The sequence below is a fragment of the Rattus norvegicus genome, chromosome 15 (assembly GCF_036323735.1).
Source record: "Rattus norvegicus strain BN/NHsdMcwi chromosome 15, GRCr8, whole genome shotgun sequence".
NCBI lineage: Eukaryota > Metazoa > Chordata > Mammalia > Rodentia > Muridae > Rattus > Rattus norvegicus.
Genome location: NC_086033.1, coordinates 43,618,257 through 43,635,896, shown reverse-complemented (window position 1 = coordinate 43,635,896; position 17,640 = coordinate 43,618,257). Strand labels below are relative to the sequence as shown.

At 39.3% G+C, this 17,640-nt stretch overlaps 1 protein-coding gene and 1 pseudogene across 2 annotated transcripts in view; one reads left to right on the top strand and one right to left on the bottom strand.

Annotated features, from left to right (window-relative positions):
• Fzd3 (frizzled class receptor 3) overlaps window positions 1–17,640 on the top strand; it is a 67,086-nt gene that overhangs the window by 28,151 nt on the left and 21,295 nt on the right.
• Window positions 13,873–16,388, bottom strand: LOC134482134 (H/ACA ribonucleoprotein complex subunit 3-like; annotated as a pseudogene).

Sequence of the window (17,640 nt, the reverse complement as noted above, 5' to 3'; positions counted from 1 at the left end):
GAGTGGTTATACCAGTTTGCAAACCTACCAGCAATGGAAGAGTGTTCCTCCTCCACATCCTTGCCAACATTTGCTGTTACCTGAGTTTTTTATCTTAGCGATTCTGATTGATGTAAGGTGGAATCTCAGGGTCATTTTGATTTGCATTTCCCTGATCACTAAAGACTTTGAACATTTTTTTTAAGTGCCATTTGAGATTCCTTTGTTGTGAATTCTCTGTTTAGCTCTATATCCCATTTTTTTGAATGGGTTCTTTGCTTTTTTGGAGGTTATCTTCTTGAGTTCTTTATATATATTTTGGATATTAGCCCTCTATCAAACGTAGAGTTAGTGAAGATTTTTCCCAATCTATAGGTTGCTGATTTGTCCTGTTGACCATGTCCTTTACCTTATAGAAGCTTTCTAATTTCATGAGGTCCCATTTATCAATTCCTGATCTTAGAACATGAGCCTCTGTTTATCCCCCACCCCCGTGCCAATGAGTTCGAGGCTCTTTTCCATTTTCTCTTCTATTAGATTCACTGTATCTGGTTTTATGTTGAGGTCCTTGATCCACTTAGACTTAAGCTTTGTGCAAGGTGACAAATGTGGATCTATGTTGCTGTAAAATTATTTAAAAAAAAAAAGCTACCGTTTACCCTGCAGTAGGTCCAGCACTATAGTGCCCCAAGGTATTTGGTACATATCTTCATCTCAGTCAGCAGAGCCTCTCCCTGCTTTGCTCTATCCCATATCACTCTGCCGATAGCTTCTCTCTGAACCTGGCAACAATCTCTCTACCCATGTAGTTCCCAAGGCAGGTTTCCACCATGCCAAAAATATATATCCCAATTCCATGGTGGTCCAGTGTCTCCAGCCACCACATACTCTCTTGAACTTAAATTGCCACATGAAAGAACACATAACACAATAACCTCTGATTCAATTGAAAATATATAATTGCCCACCTAGACATAAAAAGCCCTGTACACATCCATCCCTTAAGAGTATTCATAACAACCTGTAAATGTGCAGAGAGGAATCTTAACATCTGCCTCCATGTTTTCTCTGTGCTTCTCTCCTCCCTTCGGTTCCAGTCTCCTCCCTTCTAAAACTATTCTCCCGCCCATCCTTTCTTCTTATCCAATGACCTCGTTCTATCTTGTACCTGCCTTCACCTGTGTAATGACATCATCTTACAGATCTATTATCATTTTTCTACATATAAACTGCCAGTTAGACCAGCACCATTTATTGAAGATACATTCTTTTTTCCATTGTATATTTTTGGCTTACTTGTCAAAGATCAAGTATCCAAAAGTGTGTGTTTTATTTCTGGGTCTTCAGTTCTATTCCATTAATCAACCTGTCTGTCTGTGTACCAATACCATGCAGTTTTTATCATTATTGTTCTGTAGTATAGCTTGAGGTCAGGGATGATGAGTCCTCCAGAAGTTCTTTATTGTTAAGAATTGTTTTCACTCTCCTGGGTTTTTTGGTTTTCCCATATGAAATTGAAAGTTGCTCTTTCTATGTCTTTGAAGAATTGTGTTGATATTTTGATGGGGATTGCATTGAGTCTGTAGATTGCTTTTGGTAGGATTAGCATAGTAAAAATGGTTTGTTTTTTCAAGACAGGGTTTTACTGTGTAGCCTTGGCTGTCCTGAAACTTTCTGTAGACCAGGCTGGCCTCAGATTCACAGAGATCCACCTGCCTCTGCCTACTGAGTGCTGAGATATGCCACCACTGCCCAGTGTATACCCTGTTTTTAAATTGATTTTACACTGCCCAGTATAAACCCTGTTTGGTTTGTTGATGTCTAGTTTCTTGAGTTCTTTATATATTTTGGATATTAGTCTTCTCTCTAATGTATAGTTGGTAAAAACTTTTTCTCCCACTGTAGGCTGAAGCTATGTCCTATTGACAGTGTCCTTTGCCTTACAGAAGCTTTTCAGTTTCATGAGGTACCATTTATTAATTTTTTATTTCATCTTCTGTGCTAATGTGTTCAAAGCTATTCCCTAATTTTTCTTCTATCAGATTCAGTGTATCTGGTTTTACATTGAGGTCTTTGATCCACCTGGACTTGAGTTTTGTGCAGTATGATAAATATGAGTCTATTTGTATTCTTCTACATGCAGACATGACCAGTACCATTTGAAGATGCTTTTTTCTAGCATGTGTTTTTGTCTTTGTTTTTGTCTTTATTAAAAATCAGGTGACCATAGGTTTGTGAACTTATGTCTGAGTCTTTGATTTGATTGATCAATGTGTCTGTTGATTTTATTACTATAGTTCTGTAGTACATCTTGAAGTCATGATGGTGGGACTCCCACAGTTCTTTCATTGTTTTTATTTTATTTTTACAATTCTTTTATTATTTTAGCTGTCCTAGGGTTTTTGTTTTTTCTGATAGAGTTGAGACTTGTCTTTTCAAGTTCTGTAAAGAATTGTATTGGAATTTTGATGGGTATTGCATTTAATCTGTAATTTGCTTTTGGTAGGATGGCCCTTTTAATGATGTTAATCCTACTGATCTATGAGCATGGGAGGTCTTTTCATCTTCTGATGTTTTCTTCTTCAAGTTCTTTCTTAAATAACTTGAAAATTTTAATACAAGTCTCGCACTTGCTTGTTTAGAGTTTCTCCAAGATATTTTATATAATTTGTGGCTATAGTGAAGGGTGTTGTTTCCTTGATTTCTTTCTCAGTCCATTTGTCATTTGTATATAAGAAGGCTACTGATTGACTGACTCATTGATAGATTGATTGATCTACTTTTTTAGTTAATGTTATTTCTAGTCATCGTGCTGCTGAAAGTGTTCATCCACTATACAAGTTCTCTGGTAGAATTTTTAGGTTCAGTTATATATACTATAATGTCACCTGCAGGTAACAATACCTTGACTTCTTAATTTCTATCCCCTTGATCTACTTCAGTTTTGTTATTGCATTACCTAAAAATTAAAGTACTGTATTGAATAGATATGGAGAAATCTTGTTTCTGATATTAGTGGAATTGTCTTATGGTTCTCTTCATGTAAGTTGATGTTGTCTATGGGCTTCCTGTAAACTGCCTTCACTATGTTGATTATGTCTCTTGTATCCCTAATCTCTCCAGGATTTCTATCATGAAGAGGTTTTGGACTTTGTCAAAGACCTTTTCTGTATCTAATGAGATCTGTCAGGTCTCTAAACACTATTAAAACATTTATATCTCTTACTAAAGGGCTCGTGTTTGTGTATCTTTTCTTCCTGTTAGTCAGTGAACTCTTTGAGAACATATTCTGTAAATTAGTGAATGATAGTAAGGATGTGGATACAAAGATGGAGAAGAAAGGCCATCTTAGAGAAATAGCAACAGTGCTGGGGTGTGAGACAGTCCCTGCTGACAATAGATGCTGAGAATGACAGTTTCCCTGCTCTTATGTGGTAAAAGACTGCCTTATAGCCAAACATTGTTTCTTTACTAGCCCTAAAAGGACATAGACTGAATACTAGGTCATATATATTGGGAAGCAGATAATGTGATTCTGCCACCTCTTTCATTTACTTTCCGGTCTGAAGATTGTATTAAGACGTTTTAGTAAGCAAGAGTGGTAAGAAAAGTTCAATCACTGTTTTCCCCCAGCCTACAAATTATTAGTTTTAAAGATAGTAGCTAATATTTTTACAAAGATAAAAGCATTGTACATACAGAGACAAAGCAAACGAGAAAGTGTCACTCATCATCTATGAGCACTGACTGTGTTAACGTCATATCTACATCCCTAGCACTGCAGTTACCATTTCCTCAAAATGACATTTCTTCTTTATCTATAACCCACGTTTTTTGTAACGTCCCAACAAAACCCACAATTGTTGCATTGTAGGATTCTTTTGAATCTTCAACTCAAGTGGCTATTTTACTTCATATTCAGACATTTGTTTCTCTTTTATATGGGTATCAGGCATGAAAGGTTCTGCCAGCCTTTAAAGTACTACCCCAGTGCTGTAGTGCTCACCCCCTGTGTTACTGGAAGATATTTCTGTGTGCCTGTTGTGCTTGTGGCTTCTCCTCTGTGGTTTGCCTATTTTGTTACCTTTGTTCACTGTTCTCGTGGGTTGTTGGTTTCCAGTTGTTTGCATCACAAACATCTTCAGGCTTTTGTGATTTAGAATTTTCATTTGTTTAAGGTTTTTTTGTTTGTTTGTTTGTTTTTAAGAAGTTTTAATGCAAGTCGAATCTAATCTTTTTTTCATTGGAAGATTTTCTAAAACTTTTTTTTCTATACTCACCTTTTGTGGTTTTGCTCTTTTTTGTTTTTTTGTTTGTTCGTTGGGGGTTTTTTGGTCTTGGGGGTTTTTTGCTTTGTTTGTTTAGTTTTGGTTTTTGTTTTTCAAGACAGGGCTTCTCTATGTAGCCCTGGCTGTCCTGGAATTTACTCTGTAGACCAGGCTGGCCTCAAACTAAGAGAAAGCTGCCTGCCTCTGCCTCCTGAGTGCTGGGATTAAAGACGTGTGCCACCACTGCCTGGCTTGCAAATGTTTTATTAGTACAGTGTACACAAAGTATAAAGGAGTAAGAAGTTTAAATATCTGCACAACAAACAGGTGGCAGTTCAGTATCCTCGGTGGAGCAGTGCTGGAGGGAGGCTGCAGCAGATTGATTCCCTTATGGAAAGAGCATCTTCATAGGCGAGGAGGTGGGGGCCCAGGTTCTGCAGCTTCTCAGGCTCCCTCTCTCTCTCTCTCTCTCTCTCTCTCTCTCTCTCTCTCTCTCTCTCTCTCTCTCGTTTACTCCATTCAAGGGGAGGGGTGGGATCTTCTGTTTCTCAGACAGGTCAAAACTCAAAAGTCTAGCGTAGTGATTCTCAACATTCCTAATGCTGCAACCATTTAATACAGTCCCTCAGGTGGGTACCTCCAACCATAAAATTATTTTAGTTCCTATTTCGTAACTGTAATTTTGCTGCTGTTATGGACCATAATGTAATATCTGATAAGCAGGGTATCTAATTTGTGATCCCTGTGAAAAAGTTGTTTGACCCCAAAGGGATTGCGACCCACAGGTGAAGAGGATCTCGGGGTGAGAATGTCTCTGTTTCTGGGTAGGTGACATCAGAAGCAGGAGCAGAACTTTGTGCTTTAACAGTTTTCTCGTGATCTTCACAGTGAGAGTTGGTTGGTTTTGTTTGAGGGGTCTATTAGTCTTCACTGACTTTTCTGTAGCTCTTTCCAGCCTTCCTGCCAATGTCAGGTAAGGCTGGTAGACCACTTAACACTTTGCCAACTCGTGGGTTTTTTTTGTTTTTTGTTTTTAATTGATTTATTTATTTTATGTATGTGAGTACACTAATCACTGTCTTGAGACACACCAGAAGGTGGCATCAGATCCCATTACAGATGGTTGTGAGCCACCATGTGGTTGCTGGGAATTGAACTCGGGACCTCTGGAAGAGCAGTCAGTGCTCTTAACCGCTGAGCCATGTCTCCAGCCCCAACTTGTGGTTTTAAAACCTGCTATTTCTATTTCCCATCTGAGGTTTCCCTACCAGACTGTAGCCTCAACCCATTCTTAGCCAGGTGCTTCCAGATTCTCCATTATCCTCATCAACAGAGACCAGAGTAGCCTTCCTGGATTACTCTAAGACTGCTCCATGTTTTCTAAAACTCATCGGGGACATTTTGCACATTCACATCTCATGGTTATGGACACTCATTTATATGCATACATTTAAATTTTTCTCTGTTAATTTTTCTTCCATATTAATATTAACCTTTTTCTTCAAATAGTAGTGCAGTCTAATGAATTCCTTTGTGATTTCATAGTTTTTAATCTTGTTTGAGTAAACGAGTGTTGAACCTGTTCGAAAAGGATGAAGTACTGTAAAGAATTCACTTGTTCCATTGACTTGGTGGTGGGTAAAAGCCAATGATGACATTTGGTATGCAAAGTAACTCATAAAGTATGTAATGTGGCCTCATTCTAAAGCACTTGAAGTTTTGTGACTTACACGGTCACATTAGGTAAGAGATTAGCAAAAGTGACCTATTCAAATCACATTTCAGTGACTACAAGGCTGGCCTCATGTGAGTGTAAAAATACATATTATGATCCTCACCCTTTTGCTTTCTTTTTAAGACAGTATTTTATGTGGGCCAAGTTGGCCTTAAACTTACTGTTTAGCCAAGAAGGACCAAGTTTATAAAATGTTAGGGATGGAACTCAGGGCTTTGTGCTCGCTAGAGTGAGGGGACGAGAGATGCTCACCAATTGAGCTATACTTGAGTCCCATTTAAGCATCTTTAAGTGTGTCATTCCGGGGTTGGGGATTTAGCTCAGTGGTAGAGCGCTTGCCTAGGAAGCGCAAGGCCCTGGGTTCGGTCCCCAGCTCCGAAAAAAAAAAAGAACCCCCCCCCAAAAAAAAAGTGTGTCATTCCAAGTACATTCACAATTAGCAACCCTCCCTAGCATTTTTTTTTATTAACTTGAGTATTTCTTATATACATTTCGAGTGTTATTCCCTTTCCCCGTTTCCGGGCAAACATCCCCCTCCCCCCTCCCCTTCCTTATGGGTGTTCCCCTCCCAACCCTCCCCCCATTGCCGCCCTCCCCCCATAGACTAGTTCACTGGGGGTTCAGTCTTAGCAGGACCCAGGGCTTCCCCTTCCACTGGTGCTCTTACTAGGATATTCATTGCTACCTATGGGGTCAGAGTCCAGGGTCAGTCCATGTATAGTCTTTAGGTAGTGGCTTAGTCCCTGGAAGCTCTGGTTGCTTGGCATTGTTGTACTTTTGGGGTCTCGAGCCCCTTCAAGCTCTTCCAGTTCTTTCTCTGATTCCTTCAATAGGGGACCTATTCTCAGTTCAGTGGTTTGCTGCTGGCATTCGCCTCTGTATTTGCTGTATTCTGTCTGTCAGGAGCGATCTACATCCGGCTCCTGTCGGTCTGCACTTCTTTGCTTCATCCATCTTGTCTAATTGGGTGGCTGTATATGTATGGGCCACATGTGGGGCAGGCTCTGAATGGGTGTTCCTTAAGTCTCTGTTTTAATCTTTGCCTCTCCCTTCCCTGCCAAGGGTATTCTTTTTCCTCATTTAAAGAAGGAGTGAAGCATTCACATTTTGATCATCCGTCTTGAGTTTCGTTTGTTCTAGGGATCTAGGGTAATTCAAGCATTTGGGCTAATAGCCACTTATCAATGAGTGCATACCATGTATGTCTTTCTGTGATTGGGTTAGCTCACTCAGGATGATATTTTCCAGTTCCAACCATTTGCCTACGAATTTCATAAACTCGTTGTTTTTGATAGCTGAGTAATATTCCATTGTGTAGATGTACCACATTTTCTGTATCCATTCCTCTGTTGAAGGGCATCTGGGTTCTTTCCATTTTCTGGCTATTATAAATAAGGCTGCGATGAACATAGTGGAGCACGTGTCTCTTTTATATGTTGAGGCATCTTTTGGGTATATGCCCAAGAGAGGTATAGCTGGATCCTCAGGCAGTTCAATGTCCAATTTTCTGAGGGACCTCCAGACTGATTTCCAGAATGGTTTTACCAGTCTGCAATCCCACCAACAATGGAGGAGTGTTCCTCTTTCTCCACATCCTCGCCAGCATCTGCTGTCACCTGAGTTTTTGATCTTAGCCAATCGCACTGGTGTGAGGTGAAATCTCAGGGTTGTTTTGATTTGCATTTCCCTTATGACTAAAGATGTTGAACATTTCTTTAGGTGTTTCTCAGCCATTCGGCATTCCTCAGCTGTGAATTCTTTGTTTAGCTCTGAATCCCATTTTTTAATAGGGTTATTTGTTTCCCTGCGGTCTAACTTCTTGAGTTCTTTGTATATTTTGGATATAAGGCCTCTATCTGTTGTAGGATTGGTAAAGATCTTTTCCCAATCTGTTGGTTGCCGTTTTGTCCTAACCACAGTGTCCTTTGCCTTACAGAAGCTTTGCAGTTTTATGAGATCCCATTTGTCGATTCTTGATCTTAGAGCATAAGCCATTGGTGTTTTGTTCAGGAAATTTTTTCCAGTGCCCATGTGTTCCAGATGTTTCCCTAGTTTTTCTTCTATTAGTTTGAGTGTGTCTGGTTTGATGTGGAGGTCCTTGATCCACTTGGACTTAAGCTTTGTACAGGGTGATAAGCATGGATCGATCTGCATTCTTCTACATGTTGCCCTCCAGTTGAACCAGCACCATTTGCTGAAAATGCTATCTTTTTTCCATTGGATGGTTTTGGCTCCTTTGTCAAAAATCAAGTGACCATAGGTGTGTGGGTTCATTTCTGGGTCTTCAATTCTATTCCATTGGTCTATCTGTCTGTCTCTGTACCAATACCATGCAGTTTTTATCACTATTGCTCTGTAATACTGCTTGAGTTCAGGGATAGTGATTCCCCCTGAAGTCCTTTTATTGTTGAGGATAGCTTTAGCTATCCTGGGTTTTTTGTTCCTAGCATTTTTTTTAAAGAAGTGTTTTCATTTTCTCAATCTGAGGCTAAACATTTACCAGTGAGTCCACCCTTAAACGCCCCACAGTCTCTGGCACTCACAGTTCTACTTCCTTTGTGTGACTGCTCTAGTACCTGGATCACAGAATCACAGAACATTTGTCATACTTTATGGCTTTTAACAACCAAATATTAGGATATTAATGTTCATTCAGAATTTCATTGTAGAGGAATGATACTGAGTATTCTTACTTTGAAGTAATATTGAACATTTCTAAAAGAACATGCAGGAAGGTCTGACAGTAATTTCTAATGGGAGGTTTTAAAGTGTTTTAAACAGTAATGGGGTAGCTGCCTCAGGTAACTTAGACTAAATAGCATTTGAATGTGTTTGATTAAAATTACTGACATTGCAAGCCCAGTGGGGGGCTTTATACCCATAATCCAAGCACTAACATTTAAGGACAGCCTGGTCTACATAGTGAGACCATAAATAACAAACAATGCACAGCAGGTGGGAAAAAAGATTTCTGGCTTCTAAAAAAATAGTAAAGCTGGCCTCTGATATCTAAAAATCAAGTTTGTGAAGTAATTTATCACATTGTTTAAAATACCAATTGGATTTAATGCAAATCACATGTACATAAGTTATGATTTGAATAAAATGAGCTAAATATAAGTCAGTTTAAAAATCTTTGAAATGAATGTTCTTCCTGAAAATGGAATTTCACTGCCTATACTTGCACTGTTTTTTTTTTTTTTAAAGAATGTTCATTTATTTTTTTAAATGTATTCAGTCACACTGTAAAAAGTATTATTTATGGCCAAGGATATGTCTCAGCAGTAAAGTGTCTAGGAAGCACAAAGCCCTAGGTTTCACCCTGAACAGCATGTAAACCCACTGTTATTGGGGTGGGTGTGTGTGTGTGTGTGTGTGGGTGTGTGTGTGTGTGTGTGTGTGTGTGTGTGTGTGTGTGTGTGAGATCCCGGTACTCTAAAAGTAGAAGCAGGAGGGTCAGAAGTTCAAGGTCATTCTTGACTGTATAGAGAGTTAAAGGCTAGACCGGGATATGTGCTATACTGTCTCTAAAGATTAAAAAATAAAAAAAGAATATTCAATCCTACATTTACTCAGTAATGCTTATTTCACAATTGAGAAAAGGAAAAGGGCTGGAGCCATGGCTTTGCGGTGAGAGTGTGTACAGTTCTTGTGGAGGACCTTACTTCATTTTTCCAGCACCCATTCTTGCCCTCCAGGGAGATCTGACTCCTCTGCCCTCCATGGGAGCTGCACATAATTTTAAAATGTCTTTCAAATCAGTGACATTTACTTCTGGAGCAGGTGTCCTGTTGGTAATTTCCCAGGTACTTGGGTATTTTTTCTTTGTTTGTTTGTTTTTCCTTAAATTCCTTTTATTTATTTAGTGTGTCTTAAGAGATTTGAAGCGTTTTACAAAAGTTAAATTTCTCAAAAGTTGTTGATAATCCTGGAAGAGATTTTTAAGTGTAACTGGGACAAATGAAATAGATTGATTTCACACCAACTGTTTACCATTTATTCATATAAGGAAATAATATGTTACCTTTTAAGTTGCTATGAAGACTAAACAAGATAAGTTTTAATCTTTTACCTGAGTGTCTTTTATAGAGTATATTTTCAATGTTAGGATAAGTATATAATTCTTGTTGTGTTCTCTGCTATAATCATTAGATTTTCTTCCAGACTTTAATTTTCAAAAGCATTTTTTTTTTCATTTTTTTCATGGCTTTGATTCATCTAACCAAGGAGTACTGTGTGTGTCCCAGGGAGTCTGACACTGGCGCTTTTGTTTGGGTCATAGAAAGTAATTTGCCATAGTACAAGCAGCTTAGACTGTGAGTTCACATTAGGACCATTTGCAGAATCTAAAGAGATACATTTTTATAGAACAACAAACATCATTTACCCTTCTAGACACACGAGACGAGCCATCTGTTGTTTATCTAGTCTTGATTCAGAAAAATATAAAAATAGAATGACATTAAATCTAATATGTTGTGATTTTAGCTTCATTTCCCAATATGAGTTTTCCCTTTGCCAGGAAGCTTCAAAGGAATCAGCCATGCTAAGGAAAGGACTGTGAGGAACATGGAGTTTTTCTTCTTACACCATGAAAGACAGTGAAGGATCTGTCTTGTAAATATATAGTTTTTCTCATGTTTTGACAGAAATATCTTCAAATCTTTAAAGTGGAAGCTGTCTTACTTGTTTTAAGTTCAATAAATTTATTCTCACATTTTGTAGTTTCTGTTAGAGAAGAAAAGAGTGAGGATGAAAGCTCTGCTGTGTGGCCTCTGTGGAGCACAGCAGCTTATGCTCAGTGGGCTCAGTTAGGTAGTGCTCTGTAGATACGCCTGGTGTACACGCTTAGCCCTGAAGACAGGACGCAAAGCTAGATCTCATTCTTGCTGTGTAGCTAAGGCTGCCCTTAAACCCCTGATGTCCTGTCTGTGGCCCCAAGTGCTTGGGCTATAAGCATGTGCTACCATGCTTGGTGGATTCCTTTTTCTCAGTGTAGTTGTGCCAATCTACAAAACGGTGCTGCAGCCTCTCTATAAAGGGCCAAATGTAAATAAGGGGTCTTGGGAGGCCAGGTGCTTAGCTCCGCTGCTGTCTGCAAACACAGTCATAAGCAAGGAGGCAAATGTTGCAAGAAAGTTTTACTTACTGAAGAGTGACTTAACCTACAGGCTATAATTCCCCAGCCCCTACCCAACATCAAGCATTATTCCATATAAGTGTGGGTATTATATGTTAGGAACTCCTAACGGCAGTTAGTACTTATCGAGTAAACTGTCAGATTGCAGTCGTACTACTTTGGTCATCATTTTATTGCATAATGGAACTAAAATATTTAGTATAGTTTAATATTGCTATGTCACTGTACTAAAAAAACAAACTGACTTACTTATTACTATAATGCATGTCAGTAATGTTTGCCCCTAGCAGTCTTTGAAAGTTTCACTGTGCCAGTTAAAGGAAGTCAATTTTGGTAGTTTATGCTAATCTAATGTCAGCAATACAGTTTAATAATTGTAGTAGCTGCCAAGGTGTGTGTGTGTGTGTGTGTGTGTGTGTGTGTGTGTGTGTGTGTGTGTGTGTGTCTATACATGTATGAGGGGTGTGTATGTGTTTTCCAGTATGTGTTCATGCATGTGGAGGCCAGAGGACAACCTCTGGTGATAGCTGACTGATAATGGAGTCCAAGAATAATTTTACAAAATAAAGAAACTAAGTGTGAAACACAGTTTAACCAAAGTTATATAGCTTGCATCCTTGATATTTTATGCCTTTTTCTATGCAAGAACACTGAGGTATTTCAAGGGCATTTTCCCACTTTTGACTGTGTCTTTCAGAAGCTGGGTCTTTAGGTCAGTCACTTGTTTATCATTTCTTTAGTTCTAATTTGCTTGTTTGTTTGTTTGTTTGTTTGTTTAAGACAATATCATGTAACCCAAACTGGCCTCAAATATACTATGTGGTGAAGAATGATCTTAAACTTAGGGTTTTCCGCCTCGGCCTCTCGGGTGCTAATACTAAGATGGGTGCTCTCACACCCAGCTTATATGCTTCTGGGCTTCGTGGCAAGTGCTCCACCAAGTGACTACGTCCTGGCCTCAGCTCTGAAGTCTTACAAGATGTCTGAAGTTCTTCTTACGTGTAAAATTAAATGAATCTAAAAACTGCCTTCCCATACACTACAGTGTATATTTTCCCTTTTAAAAAGCTCAGTAATTCAAAATGACTGTATCTCTACTCTTCTGACATGTTTATGGTTGCTATGGAAGGTAGGAGTGATTAAGATACAGCCACTGTCTTTAAGGAGCTCATAGCCCAGTGGAGGGAAGTAACAGAGTCAGGTAACTCTAAAACTAAGGCAGAATAATGTGTAAGTTCTTTCTGTCTTTAGTTCCTTAGAAAATGAACCCTTTGGCCAGGCGGTGGTGGCTCACCCTGGCTCACGCCGTTAATCCCAGCACTTGGGAGGCAGAGGCAGGCAGATCTCTGAATTGGAGGCCAGCCTGGTCTACCGAGTAGGACAGCCAAGCCTACAGAGAAACCCTGTCTCAAAAATACACACCAAAAAATACTTTTTAAAACATACACCAGGATAACAACAAACAAACCTGGAAACATCTAGTAAAAACAGCTTAGAGATAAAAAAAAAATTTAGTTTCTATAGCAAAAATTACAAAGTTTGTTAAGTGTACTAGATTGTATTTATCTTTCTAGCTCTTGCTAGATTAAGATGTCTCTGAGTAAGAAAACCTTATCCTGAGGTTTAGAAGTTTAGATTTACAGACAAGTGTTTTATTAACTCTACTTAAAAAGAAAGCACAGCAGTTAGAGGCTGGAGAAATGGTTCCACAGAGGACCTAGGTTCAGGTCCCAGTGCCCACATTATGGCTCACAGCTGATGGGGCAGTTTGTCTGTCTGTCGTCTGTCTGTCTGTCTGTCTATAAATCATGAAGTTGTGAACAATTACTGTAAGTTTTAAGATGTAATTTATAAGCCTGCTCTGCCCTTGCCGTTGAGCGTAAGGCTGAGGAGGAGGTTACGGATTTATGACAGGGTTTGGTAAGAAAGAGTCCTTGTTTTGTTTATTTTCCTTTTCTGATTATCTTTTAGTCTGCATTTGGAAAAGACAAAACCTTGCAAAATAACTTACTTTTTTTTTTAATAACTTACTTTTTGTGTGATGTGATTTCTAAGAGAGAAATAACACTCTGCCCGTGTGAGCATTGTCATTACGCTGCGTGAGGGAATCATCCCTGATGTTCCCCACTTACTGCATCACTATTGTGTGATCTGTGTGGACAGTGTTGTTCCTCCACTTTCTAGCCATCCTTCCCTGTGAGACACAGCATCATCAGTGACGATCAGCACCAGTCATGGAGAAGTGGATGGAAGTTCAGGATGTCGCCCTTTGCTTAATCAAATATAACTTCTTCATAATGCCAGCAAGACAAAGGATGGGAGAATTGAGATGGCTTTATTGTTTCTGTTCTCATTTTGCTTCGGGCAGTTTTCTATGGGGTTACCTAGATAACAGGTGTAGTCTTTATGCGTGACAAATCTGTCGGGTGGTGATACACCAGGATAATGTCTGAGCATCTGCACTCTGCTGAACATTTCCTTCTGAATCCGGTGGCAAGTTTTGCTCTCCTTCGTCTCTGTCTTCTAAGCTCTTCCTTGAGAAGTTGGGAAGTTAAGGGTTTGAATAATATGCAGATTTGATCTTTTTTTCTTCAAGTCATTGTATCTTTAATAACCGGGCAGTAAATCAAAACATGGAAAAAAAAATCGTTCCTTTTACAGGCGATGCCCATCACTACATTCTAAACAGCATGGGAAGGCTTCCAGGCTCACGGATTGAGGTGTTTGGTTGCTGATAATTGGCCAGGGGACAAGCAGCACAAGAGATTAACAAGCCCTCAGAGGGACAGGTCGTGGTTGCTGGGTCATAAGCACCTTGAAGCGTTTCTTGATGGTGATTTGGTGTCTTGAGTATTTGTCATCTGGGGAGAACCGAGCAGGATGGGTAGAGCAAGTCTGTTGTCCCATGGGGTCAAATTTCTTTAGAGTATAGATGCGATCGCCCTACTCACTGAGGTAATACTGGAGAAACATGACTGCCCCTCAGCAGAAAACACGCCAGCACGTTTACCGCCAGCTGCGTTCACCCAAAGTGCTGTTTTGTTTTGTTTTAAAGATTTATTTAGGGGCTGGGGATTTAGCTCAGTGGTAGAGCGCTTACCTAGGAAGCGCAAGGCCCTGGGTTCGGTCCCCAGCTCCGAAAAAAAGAACCAAAAAAAAAAAAAAAAAAAAGATTTATTTATTTATTATATGTAAGTACACTGTAGCTGTCTTCAGACACCAGAAGAGGGCACCAGATCTCATTACAGATGGTTGTGAGCCACCATGTGGTTTCTGGGATTTGAACTCAGGACTTCTGGAAGAGCAGCCAGTGCTCTTAACCTCTGAGCCATCTCTCCAGCCCCAGATTTGATCTTTATTCATTAATTTTCACATTTTATTTACTTAAAGGCTGACAGGGAATAGTTATTCAGCAGTCATTGTAAAATTACTAGAACCCAAGTTGTAGAACAAAGGGCCACATTGGCTACTCCTATTTTGTATGAAGTAATTATTTTAAGATGGCAGTCTCTTGTTTAGAAATTCAAAGATTATTTATAAAATGTTTGAAAAGCGGGGGTTGGGGATTTGGCTCAGTGGTAGAGCGCTTGCCTAGGAAGCGCAAGGTCCTGGGTTCGGTCCCCAGCCCCCCCAAAAAAGAAAAACAATGTTTGAAAAGCAAATTTATATTGATTTCCTTCCTTTAGTGACTGAAGGAAAATCTGGAGGTTGAATCTACTTTATTACACATTTTTCACAGTGGCACAAATAAATTGATGGTCCAAGGATTGGAGAGTAAAGATTTAGAGAAGAGGAGAAACTAAACTATGAAAGAGTGAACTGCTAACAGCTTTTTACTTGCCCAGCCTTGCGGGGCTCTAATTTAAAGCCATTGCTTTCCTAAAAGGAACAAATTACAGTATATAAGCTGTGCCTGATGTGCAGGTAACAGCATTTCCTGACTACTTCATCCCTGCTCCACTTGCTCTGTATTGCTTCCTTAGTCAGACATGAAGAGTTCACAGTGAAACTTGCTACCCCTCTGCTCCATGGCCTGCTTGTCTCTCTGCTACATTATCTTAATTATTATAACATTGTAATAGGCTTTATGTCAATAGGGCAAGTAATTGACTTTTCAAAGTGTAATAAAAGTAAAGGCTGATAAAGCCACATGATGTAATTAAGGAGTGTATAAAAATTTTAACTAGAAGCTTCTATTCAAGAACTGTGGCAATGGTTGTGGCCCAGAGCATTTGTCTGAACATATAGAAGGCCCTGGATTCTATCCTCAACTCCCAAGAAAACAACAAACAAAGGAATCCCCCCGACTCCCTTCGTGTTACTTGTATGACAACAGGCTGCCCAAACCTGATTAATAGTTTATTTTCATATGGTTTTATATGATTATAGGCTTGATATAAGTCAGGATTTTGTGATTAACATTTTAAAAAATAAAAGCTAATTCAGCACAGTATGTACCTCCATTAGAAAAATACAGTTTTTTCTTGGTAAGGGAAAAGAACTAAAACTTGATTCAAAGCCAAAGCCTCAACAGTGTAGGCCACCAAATAATATGATTATACCTTAGGTGGTTTCCTTTTTAGTCAAGACTTTTCCCTCCTTAATATGAGTAATTTTTTCCATTTACCTCAAAAGAATTTAAACCGCAGGGCTTTGTTAGGTTATGAATCTAAATAGGAAATCAAGATATAAGTGAATGTTTTTCGTATGACGCTTAAATAAAACAATTGGCTAAAATTAGAGTGATTGTGAAGATAGTGTTTAGAAGATTATACATATAGTTTATAGTTTATAATCTACATATAGATTATACATATAGTTATAGAAGATTATACATACAATAGCTAGCCAGGCTATTGTACAAAAAGAAAAGATTAGTAATCAAGGTCAATGCCGTTGTCTTCTTTGTCTGGGATTCTCCTTGGTTTCCTAGGTGACAAGAAATACATCAGATGAACTGAGTTGTTTGGGTTCTCTGATTGTCTGTTTTGAATGTCAACCTGATGCGGTCTGTTCAGAAACCACTCCAGAAGACCACCCTCAACAAAGGATGGTCTAGATGGTTGACCTGTGGCTATGTTGGTAGGGAATTAACTTAATTACAAGAAATGATGTGGCTTTGAAGGTCCAGTCGACTGTGGGTAAACACCATGGGTTTGGGTTCTAGACTGTAAAAGTAGAGAGAACTAGCTGAGCAGCAAGCATGGATGCATTCATTGTTTCCTGCCTGTATGGTGTGGTGTGGCCACCTGTCTCAGTCCTTCTGTTGTGACCCCACCCCCACCCCTGGAGCGGTAGACTGTAACCTGGATCCTTAACTAGGATAAACTCTCTGTCCCAAAGTTGTTTTTTATCAGGTTGTTTTATCACCACAACAGAAACACAACCAAGACAGATGATATTTTATAACGTGAGAAAGATCTTGGCATTTTCAGGAACTTTAAGGAAAAAAACAATTAAGTGCTTCTCATTTGTCCTCTTTACTATTTAAGGACTGACTTATTTTTCAAACAATTGATTCAGTTCATTATAAGGCCGTTTTAAACAAAACTGAACATATATTCCTTTTCTTTTATTTAAATACACTTATTTGATGGGCTTTCCTTGCGTATTATGTTTATATACTACCAACCTTCAGTATTTTCGTGCTCTCTACAATGTATAACCAGATAATGCACTCTCCAGCTCTCTTTCTCAGTCATAGAAGGGAAGGTCAGGCTGGAGAGATGGCTGACGTTAAGAGCACTGACTGCTCTTCCAGAGGTCCTGAGTTCAATTCCCAGCAACCACATGGTGGCTCACAACCATCTGTAATGGGATCTGATGCCCTCTTCTGGTGTGTCTGAAGACAGCGACAATGCACTCACATACATAAAATAAATAAATCTTTTACAGAATCCCTTGACCATTCAATGCCTCTGTGTCTCGGACTTCTGTTCCAATATTCCTACATTTTTTTTAAAGATATATTTATTTATTATATATATGTACATTGTAGCTGTCTTCAGATACACCAGAAGAGGGCATCGGATCTCTTTACAGATGGTTGTGAGCCACCATGTGGTTGCTGGGAATTGAACTCATGACCTCTGGAAGAGCAGTCGGGTACTCTTAACCGCTGAGCCATCTCTCCAGCCCTCCTACATATTTCTTGAGTCACTGTCTTGCTTTTAAAACCCTTGTTATCCACAGGTGCTGACTTGTTTCCCCTGGAATTTTTGCACTTAAATGGAATCTTGTGATACAAACTGTTGAGTGCTAAGTCCCTGCCCTCCTTCCTATCTCCCTGTGCTACTTGTGTAAGACTGAAGTGGTGATTGCTTTGGGTATTGCTGATTTTGTTTTTAGTACTCCTTCCCTTCAGTTCAAGCATTTTATGATGGGATTCTTAAGAGTGTGCTATACAGCGTATGGCACTAGAGGAAAGAACTTGGAAACAGGATTTTTTTACCTATGCTGTTGTCCCCTCCCTTCTAGATAGTCTTAAGCTCCCCATGTTTTAGGTGTGTATGTAAGCT